Source organism: Apteryx rowi, unplaced genomic scaffold (genome assembly GCF_003343035.1).
Source record: "Apteryx rowi isolate R43461 unplaced genomic scaffold, aptRow1 scaffold_685, whole genome shotgun sequence".
Lineage (NCBI taxonomy): Eukaryota > Metazoa > Chordata > Aves > Apterygiformes > Apterygidae > Apteryx > Apteryx rowi.
In genome coordinates this window covers 216,993-221,841 of record NW_020450966.1, presented here as the reverse complement: position 1 = coordinate 221,841, position 4,849 = coordinate 216,993, and the positions used below count along the sequence as shown (strand labels likewise).

Genomic DNA, 4,849 nt, shown 5'->3' with positions numbered 1-4,849 from the left:
CTTATCTTCTAATGGTCTGTTATTTCAGCAGTCCTTGCTCTGTGCTTGATGAAGCGAGTGTCCAACTAACACCGTCTCTGTACCACCAAAGACAATTGTTTGAGAGAGAAACAGTTGTTATATATAGTCCAATGTTAAAATAATATTGTGTCTCTACATCCCGTTGTCTCCTCCATCCCACTTGGAACTAATGCTAAAAACCTTTCAGACTTCATAAATAAGTATTCATCCATGGGTCTAGCTGCCTCTGCCCCAGCAGCGTGCTAATGTTTCCTTCCAGACTGGCCGTGCAGAGGCTGTAGGGCGGTGTGTGGCAGTAGTCAGGCGGAGGGTAGTTTTGGTAGCACTTTGGGTGTAACCTTGCCATTAGCGTGAGAGAAAACTGGGGCAGCACTTGGCTTGCTGCTGCGCAGCTCAGCTTGCTGCCTCGCCAGGGGACTGTGCAGCAGTTTCTGCCACTGAGGCAAGAATCCAAATCTCTCACGTTTTACAAAGATTTGTCTACTGGAGTGGGTGCTGTTGGAGAGGCCCCTTCATATCTGAAGAGCCTTTGGGAGTAAATGGGATCTTGGTGGTTTTTGTTCCGTGCAATGAAGGCTTCTTCTCTGACTTCTAACAGAGGCAATGATGCTGTTTCACCACCAAGGTAGAGAGGAACAAATGCTTTTCACATAGTTTCTTGCCTTTTTCTCCTACCAGTGGCATGATGTCTTGAGATGGTTCACAAGCTAACTCTACTGTCTATCTGGAGGTATTGAAGTTCCACTTAGATTTGCCAGCTCTTTGTAGAGGTCATGAAGGCATTTATTTATTCTGGTGCTTTCTGCCATAACCTCCACCGAGGAACCAAGTAACTTGCTCGTTTTGTCCTCTCAATCTCAGTCCTCCTTTCTTACCTTCTTTCATTGTCATATCTGAAGCTAGTCTATAGGGGTGAGATCTCTAAAGCTACTTAAGTGTGTGAATGCTTTTGATGCTCTTGGCCTAAGCTCTTTGTGATAATGCTCTTGTTTTCCTATTTTTAAAATGCACAAAAATATATTTTTCCAAGATGCAATATATGCTTTTGAAAGCTGTTTGACTATGTAGTAGACTTAAGAAATTGATGCTTACTGCCTGTCATATGGAGACTTCAAAGCACTTTACAAAAGTGACAGTAATCCTTGTAATCTGTAACTGTTCTATCATATACAGTATAGTTTCTAATTTCTTTTGTAGTTCTTAGATGTGTTGTTAACAATCACAAGGTTCATGCAACCCAAATAGTTCATGCATGCTAACACTGAAGAAAGTTTCTCCTCTCGGATGAAAGATCAGGTATATAGACAAATCAAAAAATAATCAATGAATTGCATATTAAGAAGCTACTCTTTAAATTAAAAACTTATTTCAAATTCAAATTACTTTGTTATGGCCTTCCTAAGACTGTTTAACTTCAGTGTTAGACTATTGCAGCAATGCAGTTGAGAGGGCATTGCTTAGACTGACTCCTCTGGAATTTGTAAGTGCTGATCAGTAAAAATGATATTTATATATGGGATTTTGAATGCACCTAAGACTATTCCTGGTGTTTGGTAGAACAACATTTATAATTCTGTTYGATAAAGGCAATCAGTGACCTGAACTGATTTTTTGATTCTGCAAAACAAACAAATGCTGCCTTGAGTCTTAATATCAAGATAACTTCTATAGTTGCTGTGGATTGTTTACATGGTGACTCTCTCTCAAATCTATTTAATGAAACTTATTTCCTAAAATTTACTGCATTGGTTTGTCTATTTGTGATTTGTCGTTTAAGATGTACTACCTTATATAGTAAATGAGAGCAGAAGAACAAACTTGTCCAAAGTATGTGATCTGTAAATGCCCTTCTGGTGCTTTCTATGTTTTGAAGAATTATTTTAATTTCCTCGATGAAATGGTTGACTCACATTGAACACAAAACTTCAAGTGTTTGGAAAGCATAGTGGCAGCCTAAGAAATTCCCTTTGTAGGTGTACAGATTTTACAGATGCCTGCTGCTCAATACAGTTGTCACTTCTCCAAGAACAAATGAATCATTCTGTTTCTGCTGAACTCAGTACTGTAAATCAAGAGTTGGTCTCCACATCCCACTGCATCTGGATATTATGCATGCCCTTACTATGGCATTATTGGCTATAGAGGTTATGCTTCACTAGTAATAACTTTGTTAATGACCAATGGCATATTGAGCAGGTAGAAATATAAAAACCTTCCATGAACTTCTATTTATGCTAAAATTATGCTCTGGATTTAATTGACCTTTGTGTTGAAACTTTATACCAAACATTTGTCATTATCCACATTTTTCTGAGTAATGACTAAGTATGTTGAGTTGCACTATTTTCAGTAGACAAAACCTGCTCATGGAAAACTGTAGCAAAAGTGCATTAAACTTTTCTTTCCTGCAGCTTTAAATTCTGTTCTGTGATTCCTACATTATCATAGCCTTTGAGATACTTGGTCAGTGATTTAAACAAGGTGACTATTCCTATTCTGTTATCACTTCAAAGCGCTTCTATCTCTCTTTTTCTCATGACCTTGAAAAAACTGTTCAGCTTTTTCTGTGATTGGAGAATATTTGCATTCTTTTACAACAGGTTCAGGTAACCTGTTGTAAAATGAAAGGACATAGACTGGAGTTCAAATAATACTGTAGTTTTTAAGGAATTTGTGTTTCGATGAATGTTTCTGTTAGTGTCACAATTCTTATGGATGTTATCAGTGTTATAAGTGGAAAAAAGAAAGCTAACAGGTATTAACTTGCAGAATAATGCGTTTTAACTTCTTAAACCAAATACATCTTACAGTATCTTATGTTTTTAGTCCATATATTTAGATAGTTAATTCATAAAGGTGCAAATTTGCCTTGGTGCTTGTTTTGCTTCTTTTGTTTTACATTTTGTTACTGTTACAGACTTCCCGGGAAGCCTTTAAGATATCTTTCTGCTATGCCCATGTTGGCTAAGGAGCCTCTAGCTAGTGCTAGTTGTGAGAAAATGCCTTCTTCGCCTAGATGCCCTACATTATCAGTTTTGAAACAAGTATATGCAGCTTAGTGGAGAAAACCCTTTACCTATACGTAGTTCTCAACACCTTGACAATTGTGCTGGTCTGTTGGAAATTTGAGGGAATTCCATAGCAGAGCATTTGATGTAATTTTTGAAATTAATTATTGAAATAGTAACTGTCACCAGATAATAAATGAAAGACATCTTACCTGTATTTAGATAGAGGTAAATCAGATTTTGAAGCTCTTAGAAATGAGTAATACAGTAACAGAAGAATCTACTTGTGTATTTGCCACTACTTTCTCCACCAGCTATCAGTGGGCTCATCCAAACATAGGGGTCTAGTTCCTGTGTTGATCCTGTGTCCTCAGGTTTGGTTTAACTTAAGAGGATCAAGATTTGGGAAACTCTAAACCTTTTTTACATTTATCTTTGCAGTCTTCCCCTCAGACATGCTATTTCTATGCATATAACTTCATCGGGAAGCTTATCTTAACCTTTTCCTGAACAATTAACTCCTGTTCTGACCTGGCTTTTAGAAAAGATGATATTTTGTGGGCTTGGCCAGGGAAATCATCTTCAAGCCAAACAGTAGGGAAAACCTTTGACTGTCTTGCAGCTTAAATAACAATAATCAAATCCATAACCGGTTAGGAGGATGATGTTCTCCAATGCTTAACATTGGCCAGCCCTTTAGAAAAAAATTTATATGATACTTTTTTTACATGATAAGTTTAAATTGCATGTCAGTTTTGATGCATGACACTTGTAATTGTCTAAAAGCATGTTCATTCAGATAATTTACATGGCTAATTACATGATTTTGACCGAGACCTCACATGGAGAACCTTATGCTATGACAATGGGTAGAAGCCCTTGATTGGACCTTTGCTTTAAAGGACACCATAACAGTTATGTTTTCATTTTAATGTGTATATTATACTGTGGGAATGCAGAGTAGCAAATGTTTACAGTGAATGCGTAATTCCTGTTTGTTCGTTCATTTCTCTTTTGCAATACAGGCATGTAGAATTCACTCTTAATTGGCCATAAATACTGTGAACTGGTACAAACGCTCAGTTGTTTGCCCTAAACTAGGGTCATGTATTTATCCCTCGGGTCATGCATTTGTCCCTCAGTTCAACATTGTGTGATGGCCTTTTGGTACGTTGTTAAGCTTTACATTAGTCTTGTGATGAGCATGACTTACTGCATTCATGAAGTCTTATTAATAGGCAAAATATTCTACTTGTAACACAGTTCAGAATTTTTTTTTTAATTAAAATGTGTAYAATATAGTGATGTTAGTACAGCAAACTTGGTTACTCACAAATTTTTTTCCATCTCTTTTAGTAGGCAGAAGTTGAAAAGCCTAAACAAATTTCACATAACTCATGCAGAAGGTTTGAGCAGGTCTTTCCATATCTTATTTAATTCTGACTTCTGTGACCCCCTAGAACATAAAACTTAAGTGACGTTCACTTTTGCGATCCTCTGATTTGCACCAGTTGCCACAGATGAGGCATGCTGGGCCCATGTGGCTATGCTGTGCCACTGCATTTGCCTGTCCCCTGTGGCTGTGCTACCTGCCATGCTCTGTACTGTGGGCTAAGGAAATTTGGGGCAACCATCTCCTTTGTCTTCAACATGAGGTTAAAACATAACATAAGGAGTCCAGCACAGGTTGGGGGCCGAGCTGCTGGAAAGCAACTCTGCAGAGAAGGACTTGGGGGTCCTGGTGGATACCAAGTTGACTATGAGGCAGCAATGTGCCCTTGTGGCCAAGAAGGCCAATGGTATCCTGGGGTGCATCAGGA

General features: G+C 38.1%; 1 protein-coding gene across 1 annotated transcript in view; it reads left to right on the top strand.

Annotated features, from left to right (window-relative positions):
* The first annotated feature begins 634 nt into the window (after nucleotides 1-634).
* Nucleotides 635-4,849, top strand: part of ELOVL5 (ELOVL fatty acid elongase 5) — a 36,004-nt gene continuing 31,789 nt past the window's right edge. Inside the window, exon 1 of the mRNA XM_026086151.1 lies at nucleotides 635-646. The gene's annotated coding sequence lies outside the window, so the exon portion shown is untranslated. The remainder of the gene's footprint in view (nucleotides 647-4,849) is intronic.